The sequence below is a fragment of the Vipera berus genome (assembly GCF_964194415.1).
Source record: "Vipera berus genome assembly, chromosome: 2".
Taxonomy (NCBI): Eukaryota; Metazoa; Chordata; class Lepidosauria; order Squamata; family Viperidae; genus Vipera; species Vipera berus.
The window spans coordinates 216,635,216-216,647,417 of NC_138203.1; positions in this window are offsets into that span (position 1 = coordinate 216,635,216).

Sequence of the window (12,202 nt, forward strand, 5' to 3'; positions counted from 1 at the left end):
AGTGAGTGGAGGAAATTTAAGGATCAAAAGTGATAAGCAGAACACAATAACATTCAAATTATATTAAGGAAAAGACTTCAGACACAGTTGTAAAGCATATAGAATCAAAGGGTTGGACAAGACCTTGGAAGAAATAATGTAAAGGAAACAAAAAATTTAGAGACCATGAACATCTTTTAATTCTGCCTGCTTCTTCCACCTTTTGCCCAATGAGAAATTTAGTAGTACTGAAGTTTCCATGCTATTTTTTAAATTCAAATTCTCAGTAAAGGAGTTGCCACAACAGAGATTTCTGGAATATTTTCTGAATGGTTGGAACGTAGGCTGGGATTCTTGTTAATTACATCAGATTTTTATTATTATTATTAATATAGTCTGTCCATGAAAATGCGTCACAGGTATGATTCATCCTCCTAACTGAAATAACCTCAAGGGCCTATTTTCAAGATGAAAAGCATTATAGCATAATTAAATATTTATTTTTAGCATTCTGTGACAATTTCCCAGCCAGTCTTGCAACCCCTTGTTCCCTCCACTCAGCAGCAGCCATTTGCATGCCTACTAGGAAGGGAAGGAGGAAGGGGAAAAAAGGAAGAAGGAAAGTAGATTTCTGATGTTCCCTGCCACATTCTCGCAAGAAACTCAATGGGGACGTCAGCAGGAAATTGCTCCTGCTCCCAGTGTTCTTTTTCTTTCTTTCTGCCCTTGGTCATTCTCTGCTCAAGTAAAGAAATATCTCTGAAGCAATGACCTAACAACCAAGGACTATCACTCTTACTGTTCTCTAGGTTCCCCCAAACACCAGTTCTACCATTGTTCTGGTGGGATTCCTCAACCAGCAAAAACAGATTGGAGAGTAGAAATAGGAGCTCGGAATCAATTTAAGACATTTGATCTCTTCCTCTCTTTAGCAGACACTGGAGATAATTTAGTTTCAGTAAGAACCATTTTATCAACAAAAATTATATTTGCTTTGCTACATTAACTATTCAGTGAAACTTGCTGGTCCTTTCAAAAGTATCTCTTTAACGCAGAGTAGGTTGTTTTTAATAGATGGTTGTAATTTCACTTTCATTAGGAGAGGAGCATGCTTTTCCTCTGTGACTAGAAGCAGGTTTAGTTGCTCTTTTGGAGATTGTAGGTCAGAGGGATGACAGAAAGATGATAAAATTGAACTTCTTGACCATATTCTTCTATATCTATAAGGTATGTCTTCACTGATTCCGGACTTAGTATTTTCTTAAAACTAGTTAAGCATTTAGATTAATTCTGTTATAATACTTTTACATAGGCTTTAAAACTGATAAATATCTAACTCGGGATAATTCTATATGCATTCATAATTCATGTAGTTGTATTTGCTTTAGTCAGGAAGACTAAAGTTCATATTAACATTCTTTCTGTATCCCTAAGGCACAATTCTATGCTTACTTAGCACACTGGAAGCCCCATTTAATGCAGACAAACTAATTTTCAAGTAAATAGAAACATGATTACACCTCATGATTATCTCACTTTTCAAGGGGTAGGAATATATTTCATATTCTTTTTTAACTACTGGTTTTCCCCTTTATAGGACAGGAAGTCCTCTACTTACAACCATTCATTCAGTAAACAAAGTTTACAAAGGCACTGAAAAAATGACTTATGATCGTTTTTCACACTTGTGACCATTGCAGCATCCCCATGGTCATCTGATCAAAATTCAAATGCTTGGTAACTGGCATGTATTTATGATAGTTGAAGAGTCCCAGGATCACATAATCGACTTTTGAAACTTTCTGACAAGCAAAGTCAACGGGGAAGCCAGATTCACTTAATAATCATGTTACTACCTTAACAACTGCAATGATAACAACTATGGCAAGAAATTGTAAAATGTGGCATAATTCACTTAACTGTCTTGCTTAGCAATGGAAATTTTAGGCTCACTTGTCATAAGTAGAGGACTACCCATATTGTGAAAAAGCTTGACAGGGCTTCTAGCTCTTCAATTCCAAAACTCCTGCGGATATATGCAAATATGGGTAGACATATATGGCCCCCAAATCATGTAATCAGATTATCTTTTAATGGAATATATTGCCTTTGCACAATAAACCAAATTCTTCCTGCAATACCTCAGTTTAAAAACTTGGCTGCAATAAAATTATCTGAGGAATTAAAGCCGCATTAGCCAAGAACTCAAAATAATTTTAAAGAGGCAGGAGGAAAGGTAGGTAAGGAAAGAATTGACTTGAAATTCTCAAACTAGGAGTATCCTAGAGTCTATAATGGGAGTAAGGGTCAAAGTTATTATACTTCAATCCCAGTAACTTTCCTGTGTCTGATAATGCCTAATTCTGAAATATAACTGAATTTTGCATAAAACAGAACCAAGGTTACTGCCAAGATATCGGAAAGGTAATTTAACACGTTTATTATCCTGAATTGCAAAGGTTTTTTAAAACTAAATCATTTGAATTACATAAAGAAGCCAACAGGTATGTCCCTTCTCTCCCATTATATGAAAGCTATATTTTGGATATAGTAAATCAGGGAAGACCATGTTTACTTATCTATCTGCTTAAAATACCTTAAAGGGGGTTAATATAGGAACTCCTCCAAATATATATATATGAATCTTGAAGCAATATTCATTTTTAATGTTTCTTTTCCATAAACCCATTTGGATTTTGAAACTTGTTTATGTTAAAACTGATCTGAAATAAAGAATCTTAGGTATTTACATTTACAAACAATTTTTATTTGCACTAATTATTTCAAGAATTTAAATTTCAAATAAAATATCCTTTTACCAGTTTCCTTAAGTAAATTAAAGCCTATGGGAAGTATCAAAAGACTTACTCTGGTTAATTTAGTAATCTGATATGTATCAAATTGTTGATCCTTATCAGTAAATGTTATTGTGTTTAACTCAGTAAACCCAGTAAAAAGTGTTTTATCATTTTTATCCTACTGGGCAAGACAAGCCAGTGTTTCCAGTATTAAATTAAATAAAAGATCAAAGAATAAGCATCCCTGATGAAATAATTCTATTTGTGAAAACCCTGGCCAAAGAATGAGAATAATACATTGTAATTCAATTAATAGAAAAAGGAAATCCATATTTATGTAAAACTTCGTTCCAAAATTAGAATTATATTGCATTGGATGCTTTTTTGCATCCAACTGACCACCTCTGCAAAATTCAAGCAGTCTAATATTATAGTTTATGGTTGCCCTTTCATAAAAACAAATTGTGCAGAATGAACAATTGACAACAATTTTACTATTAAAACTTAGCATTAACATCTAATCAAAAAAATCAGATGATAGTTTATACAATCAGCAGAAGCTTTACCAGTCTTAAAAATCTTAAAAAGGAAGACAGAAAAGGATAATTATAAATCTCCAACAATCAATATACACCATATATCAGGGGTCCCCAACCCCCGGTCTGTGGTCTGGGACCAGGCCATGGCATGCCAGCAGCTGGTCTGCACAAGCAAGCAAAGCCTCATCCTTGGGATGCAGGCAGCACACAAAACCAGGCACTCTCCGGTCCATGGGAAAAACTCTCCACAGAACCGGTCCCTGGTGCCCAAAAGGTTGGGGACCTCTGCCATATATCATTCAAAAGGATAATAATCAGCACTGGAAGCCTTTCATGTACTTAATGTTTATTATTTCCTGATAGAATATAGGAATGTTGAATAAAGAATCTGATAGTGTGTTATCTTTGGGAAAATTGTACTTATAATGGACCCGGATCGGTTCCAGAGGGCGCTTGGGCCTATACCTATCACTCTTACCCACAGCCCAGTCGATGCTCTGGTGGAGGCCTGGGAAACGGCTGCCACCAGGGCACTTGACTGCGTTGTACCCACGCGACCTCTGACCCGGCGCAGATCCCGTTGGGCCCCATGGTTCTCTGTGGAGCTCCGGGAGATGAAGCGTCGGAGACGAGGTCTAGAGAGCGGTTGGAGATCCAGCCGATCCGAATCCGACCGATTGCAGTTAAGAACCTTTATAAGGTCTTATCTTGCGGCGATAAGGACGGCGAAGTCTAACTACTTTGCCGCCCTTATCGCGTCCGCAGATAATCGCCCGGCCGCCCTGTTTAGGGTGACTCGCTCCCTCCTTAACCAGGAGGTGAGAGAGGATCCCTTGCAGGGATGAGCCGAGGAGTTTAGTCATCATCTGGCGGACAAAATCGCTTGGATCCGGACCGGTCTGGACTCTGACTGGGCAGAGTCTGACGTGGAGGAATCAGGCGGTCTTGAGCATGTTATCTGGACTGAGTTCGACCCTGTTTCCCCTGATGATGTGGACAGGATCATGGGGAGACTGAGCACCACCACCTGTTTGTTGGATCCGTGCCCCTCCTGGCTAGCTTATGCGGCTCGGGAGGGAACACGAGGCTGGTTCCATGCAGTAATAACTGCTTCTTTGAAGGAGGGTGTCTTCCCTGCCGCCTTGAAGGAGGCGGTGGTGAGGCCCCTTCTCAAGAAGCCTGCTTTGGACCCGGCTGTTTTAAACAACTATCGTCCAGTCTCCAACCTTCGCTTTCTGGCGAAGGTTGTTGAGAGTGTGGTGGCACATCAGCTCCCTCTGTTCCTGGAGGAAACTGATTATCTGGACCCGTACCAATCGGGCTTCAGGCCCGGACACAGCACGGAGACGGCATTGGTCGCGCTGGTGAATGATCTCTGGAGGGCTAGGGACAGGGGTTGCTCCTCTGTCCTGGTCCTATTAGATCTCTCAGCGGCTTTCGATACCATCGACCATGGTATCCTGCTGCGGCGTCTCAGGGGGTTGGGAGTGGGAGGCACCGTTCTACGGTGGTTCTCCTCCTACCTCCAGGGCCGCTCGCAGTCGGTGTTGACAGGAGGGCAGAGATCCGCCCCGAGGTCTCTCATTTGTGGAGTTCCTCAGGGGTCGGTCCTCTCGCCTCTCCTGTTCAACATCTATATGAAGCCGCTGGGCGAGATCATTCGTGGTTTCGGGGTGGGGTATCACCAGTACGCTGATGATACCCAACTTTTTCTTTCCACCCCGAACCAACCCAGCGATGCCCTCTCCGTGATGTCCCGGTGCCTGGAGGCGGTTCAGGTCTGGATGGGGAGAAACAGGCTTCGTCTCAATCCCGCCAAGACTGAGTGGCTGTGCATATCGGCATCTCGGGTTAACCAACTTATTCCACCTCTAACGATGGGGGGTGAGGTGTTACCCCCCGTTGATAGGGCTCGCAACCTGGGCGTCCTCCTGGACTCACGGCTCAATTTTGAAGACCACATAGGAGCCGTGACCAGGGGGGCTTTTGCACAGGTTCGCCTGGTGCGCCAGTTGCGTCCCAATCTGGACCGAGACGCCCTACGCACAGTTACTCATGCGCTTGTTACCTCCCGTCTGGACTACTGTAACGCTCTCTACATGGGGCTGCCCTTGAAGACCACTCGGAGGCTTCAACTGGTGCAGAATGCGGCCGCGCGATTTGTAATGGGGGTCTCCCGATACTCCCATGTAACACCTCTACTCCGCGAGCTGCATTGGCTTCCGGTTGCCCTCCGGGTGAAATTCAAGGTGCTGGTTATTACCTATAAAGCCCTACATGGCCTGGGTCCGGGCTATTTGAGGGAACACCTGCTGCCGGCATCAAACGCCCTTCGCCCAGTGCGCTCCCACAGGGAGGGTCTGCTCAGGGTGCCGCCGGTGAGAGATTGCCGGCGGGTGACACCCAGGGATAGGGCCTTCTCAGTGGGAGCGCCTGCCCTCTGGAACCAGCTGCCGGTGGAGCTGAGGACTGCCCCCGACCTCCGATCATTCCGCCGGGGCCTGAAGACCTGGCTCTTTGAGCTCTCGGGCCCAGGCTGAGGAGAAATTTTAATTGGGGTTTTAAGTATACAGGGTCAATTTAATATTTTTTAATTTGGTTTTTTTAACTTTTGTATGGTGGATTTTTTAATTTCCTGTAAACCGCCCTGAGTCCTCAGGGAATAGGGCGGTATATAAATGTAACTAAATAAATAAATAAATAAATAAATAAAACAATTAATTTCTCAGTAACTTTTAAATCAGTATACACCTTTTAAAATTTTGCTTTGTTGCAGTGGTTTCAATCAAGCAGCAAATAATTATCCTTTTTCTTCTTCCTCTGGCTTGCAAGACATGCTTATAAGATTCAGTTTCATAAGATTCTATTTCAACTGCATAGAGTAATAACTAATAATTTAGCAACATAAGAAATTTATATAATTTGACTTTGTATATGCATAATGCCTTGCATAAACGTTTGTGTGTGTGTGTGTGTGTGTTCCTTAATTATGTTTTCCAAATTTTCTCATTTTTTCTTTATCCATGAAGCACAAACAATATGCCTTAAAAGTATCCCAAACTATCATTAATGCTGCAGAGTATATTCTTGTATATTTTTATGTAAACTAATATTTAAAATCTTGTTTTATCTGTCTAATAAATTGTCAATCTTCCATTAATGATATAATTAATTACCATCTTTTCTTACATTTTCTGGAACTTGCTTGGGTGTTGCAATAAGAGGTAGATTACAATTAGCTATTTCATCAAAGATAAGGACAATAACAAAATTTAGTTGAAAACAAATTTTGCTTTTTTAAAAAAATAAATAAATTTTAAAATGTGTTTTCTTGCTGACAAATCACCCTACACTTACCAAATTAAGTTCCAACCAATACTCTTATAGTGCTTCCCATGTATTAGGATTAAATTAGGTAAGCAGTGTTGTGATCCAAAATTTGCTTTGGATCTTCACACAAAATTATCTGATCAACTGATCAGCTAAAGATAAGCTCAAAATCCCTACATAAAATATGTAGATGAGCATAATTATAATTAAAATAATGGCTCTAGTGGGGTAAAATTCTGTGGATTATAATCAAACTAAAAGACAAAATAAGGGAAGGTTGGCTTAGTCTAAGATGTACTTTAATATTTCAGAAAGGACTTTGCTGGAAAATGCTGAATAGTACTGGGACAAATGGTCACTGTCCTCAAGGAACCAGTTCTAACCACCTAATAATAGTAAAATTATTTTGAATAATTAGTAATAAAATTAATAATACAATGGAAGACCTGTATATTGTGCAGGTCAGAAGGAAGGCTGAGAAAATATCTACAGATCCCTCATAACCTGGACATAATCTGTTTGAACTCCTCCCCTCAGAATGTCAGTATAGGCGCAGGGGTAGGCAACCTTGCCCTAGCTGTCTCAGGAATTCTGGGAGTTGAAGTCCATGAGTCATAAAAGAGCCAAGGTTGCCTACCCCTGGTAGGGCATTGTATGTCAAAACAACTAGATACAGGGACAGTTTATTCCCTCATTCCATTATTCTGCTGAACACCTAGTTCTCACAATATTATCTTATGTCTAAGTGAGTAGTAGTAGTAGTAGTATTCTTATCTTCTTTACTACCCTCTCATTGGTATTATTATTAGGTTTATTATTGCTTTGTTGCTTTGCATGTACACAGAGCTTCTGCACCAGAAACAAATTCCTTGTGTGTCTAATTACAGTTGGCCAAATAAAATTTCCAAATATTTATCTAAGGAGACACACAGCTCTCAGGTGCTTCAAACAATTTCTTAAAGATCTTGTGTTACAGAAATCACATGAATAGGCCATAAATATCTATGGTGGAATGTGTATGGCACATGACAAGAAAGTGATGGGTATGGCATGAATCATGGCAGAAGCATTTGGCATTAATTTTTCACCTTTAAAAAGTAATAATTAAATGCTCATATTTCGGGCTCAGGGATCCTGTTCATCTCCTTTGGGTCATGAATCTGTCATAATTAGAATTATTTTTGAAGTATTACTGAAAGCTGTAAAAGGTGAGTGCTAGCAAACATTTCACATGTCTTAATGAGCTTAAGAACACCAGCAAAAGATGTTCTTCTGGCAAGACATAATTTAAATCATCACGTTTATATATAATTCACGTTAAATCAGTTTCTACAAATCTCTGTGACATTTAACTCGGTTGGCAGCAGGTGAAGTTCACTTGCTCCCAAAATTCACACTGGTGTGAATCTTGCTCATTTGTACAGAAATCTGAAAAACTACAATGTGATTAGAACTCAGTTTGAAGTTCAGAGTTTAAATGCTTAGCTGCACATAGAATTAAAGATTGCAATTTTAGGTAGGATTTAGAATTCACGTTCTCCAAAGTAAAAAATACTTTTTGTTTTTACAACTATTATGCTTCTTTTATTGATGCTTTGACTAAAATAATAAGAATTTTACTGCCTCATGAATTAATAAATACTAGCTATAGAAATCAATTCGCTGTTCTTAGAGGCCTTTCTCGTTTCTAAGATCCTTAGTGAATTAGTATAGTCAATACAGCGGTGTTTTTCAACCTTGGCAACTTTAAGATGTGTGCACTTCAACTCCCAGAATTCTGTAGCCAATATGCTTAGATGTCTTAAATTTACCATACATGTTAAAGTTGCCAAGGTTGAAAAACACTGCAGTACAAACTTTTCAGAAAACACTGGCAATGCCTTTATTTATTATAATTTTTATTTAGTTTGAAGTGTTTATGAAAAGAGAGCCAGCTTGAATCCATTTACTGTATACTCGAGGCCCTGTGTAGAAATGGAAGTAACTTGTATCAGAATGTCAGAAAATTGTTAGAACAAACTGAATCCAGACTAAATTGAAAAATTAAAAAAACTAGATCCACTAATTGAAATCCCACTGATTTCAATCATGCATGAGTAAATCTATTCAGCTCTTTGTCTACTTAAACTTTTTCATTAATACTACACAGATCCTTATGAGGATAACTGAACAGTTAGGGTATTTTATTTCACTGTTTTTAAGTTGTTTACCATCTTTTCTACTCAAAGCTGAATGACTACAGTATGCTGTTCATGGGGCAACCCTTGAAGAGAGTCTGGAAATTGGAACTGACCCAGGCAACGTGGGTGATGTTGAAACAGTTGTTCTGGTTACTAAGTCCAATTCACTGTGGCATATCAAACAATGCACGCCTTAGTCTGAAATTAGTTTCAGGACTACTTACTCCAGTGCAATCTGCCCCATCCTCTTTGATCATCTTTTTTCAAGCTCTGCCACTGGTAAATTTAACAGTATCAACAAATTTTTTTTCTGTGTGGGGCTTAGACCAAATGTAGGCCATTGGGATTGAAGCTGTCCTTCATTACAGCTAAAAGATACAGTATATTGTATACCTATGCATTTTAGAACTTAGAATGGTCAACATTGCTGGTTTTTAACAGGAAAACATTGGACCACAGCAAAACTTTAAGCAAACACAGCAAGTAGTTAGAATTTGGACCCTTGACTCCTTGAAACTTTCTTACTGTGTTCCATTCTGGTAGGGAGAGACTTTCAGAACTGTATTTGGATGCTCAGAAAAGTACTCCGCATAAGTCCCATGTTCTTGGTCAGTGAATGTGAGCTAACAGGCCTATAGTGCAACAATATCCCTGAATGGGTCATTAGAAGTTAAAGCACTTTCTGTAGCATGGTGCACCTCAAGTTCCCACCTGCGGAAGCAAATTTTAACCTTCTGAGCTTAATAAACACCCTTCACCCAAGTTGCTGTCTTACAAGTGTCTTCTCGTAGGACCCCTGCTACTTGAATAATTGATCCAGCTTTCCAGACAGAATGAGCCTTAATGCCAACAGGGGGCCGTTTCTTGCTGGCTGGGTTTATCAAAGCAATGCATCCTCTGACTGAACTGCTGAAGGGGGCTCCTGTAATTGATCTCCTCTGTGTCTCCCCCCCCCCCCACAACTCCCGGGCTGAGATGATCCTCATTTCAAACTCTCCTTGACAACTTCGCACAAGTTGATAGAGAAGCCGGCAGCAATTCTAATCTCTTCTGAGGAGATGATGGCACCATTCAGCAGTGTGCTAAAAAAAATTAAATAAACATTTTAAAAAATCTTGTCAGCCCAATTATGCCATGTGAAAACAGAGGTGGGATGTCATGATTAACAAGTCACATGACTGTAATTTTCAGTGCTCTCAGGCAAATCAGTGGAGGGGCCAGCAGGAATTCCAAATTATTCTGAGGTGATGACGGTGAAGATGTCCCAGTTCCCAGTGCAGTCATGCTTTGTGCTCACCATGTTACAAAGCACAGAGGCTGGTCATGGACAATGTGCTGCTTTATCTGAAGAAACCGTTATATCAGCATAGTCAGCTGCGTATCACTTCAGGCTGAGGAAAAAATAAAAATGCCGAGAGTATTTTTAAAGGATGGCAGATCAACCAGATATTTTGTAATCAAAAGCACTCTTTGTTAAACAAAAAGAATTTACAAGTAGTCCTTCAGTTATGACCTCAATAGGGCCTGGAATCTCAGTTGTTGACTGAAATGGACATTAAGTGAGATACCAAGTGACCTCTTCACATAATGATTACAATCTCAGATCTCCCAGTTGTGGTCGTTAGGCAGACCACTAAGAAAAAGCCTGGGCTTCCTGGGCATGGTGGGGTGGGGGAGGGTCTGGGCCCACCCAGGTAGCCTGAGCCCTCTCCACGCCCCACCAGGGAGAACAATTGGGAGAATGCTAGCAATATCAAGCTATTTACATATTGGCAGCAAAACAATTAGGTGCAAAAAAGACGCTTGAAGGGAGTATTGGCACAATCACTGCTGCACCTGTTGGCACCTAATTAAAGTAGCCTTTTCCTGGACATATATGGCAGCCCTGCAATAGCTTTCTCAATAGGCTAGGAAGGATGTGAGCAAAAATCAAGATGAGAATCTCTTTTGCTTGTTGGCCTTGGACAGTAGGGGTTCAGACATAGCACCATTTTAATAAATAAATGTTTTAATGGAGTTCATATAAATGCACATTCATAGAGAGCACTACCTCCCCAAGCCTCCTAGATGATGTTAGAATTACTAAAGGGCTGTTTTCCAGAAAAGAATGTTAATGGGAATTTGTCTGGTGGAATCAAAAGGAGAAGTTGTTCCACCTTCAGAACCAAGGACAATGTTATGGTGGAAGAACATGGATAAGAGAAGACTCATTCCCCTGAGAAATTGGTGCACCTGAGAGTGGCTAATTAGTGATAGGAGGATAGATCCCTCCCCTAGCAATTGTGTGTGACCACAATGTATTTGCTGCTACCCCCTTTTGCAGTGCCACTTGTAGGAATCCCAGTTGTTCAGGGAACCCTGTTTAGGGTCATTTGTACCATTATTAAAAGACACACTTCAATGGTGGTTAAGTATTTAGAACCCATGAAGATTCTCAGCATGGGGCTTGGAAAACCAGAATTTTGTAATGTCCACATTTGATTTCCAAGCACAAAATTGTAGCAACCCAGATGTAGAATGGGGCCTTGAGTGAGAATATCTGCTTTTTGTTTTGGAGAGGATGGGGTGTAGGAACCTGTCTCTTAGTTTTCCTAAGAATTCCAGAGCCACTTTCTACCAAACTGTCTTCAGAAACCTTGCTTGTGTGCAAAAGGTGCATCAAAATGTTTGCAGTTGTCCACCCAATTGGGAAATATTTGTGTCAATTCAAGGAACATGTCCTTGTTTCTTTCCTCCTAAGAAAGCATTATTGAAAACAGTAACATATTGAGGTATTTGGTGGAGTAATTATATTTCTCTGTGCTGGCAAATGTGTAGCGTCTTGTAGTACCTTAAATAGATTTGTTGTGGTTTAAGCCTTCAAGGAATATAGCACATTTTAGTTAAGCACAATGCATTATGTTCCAGTGACAAAAAATAGGTATATTTACTCATGAGTGAAAATGAAATGACAAAAAACAAGTGTGTGGCTAATTCCAATATATTGGGGCAATTTGGTATCTCAGAGATTCCCAATTGGCCTTAAAGTTACTATCCTTTATCTGGAAATTTCAGAATTTTGCTGCAACTTCATTCATATTATAAGTACTTTGAGTTTCCTTCTTTAGATCTCAGCCAGGGTAATAGATTCTGAACAATAGATTTTTAAACTGCTATAGTGAATAAAAAAATATTACAATTGGTTGTCCTTGGGATATTGCTTAATGAAAGGATTGCACTGAATGGTCGCGAATATGTTTTGCATCCCGTTTTTTCTTCTTCTTCTAGATCACATGTGCATCTGCCGCCTGAGGAAAACCATGAGATGAATTGGGTTGAAATTCAGACTGGTAAACAGCATCATCAATCTCTTAAATTTTATTACTCTTGGCCGTAG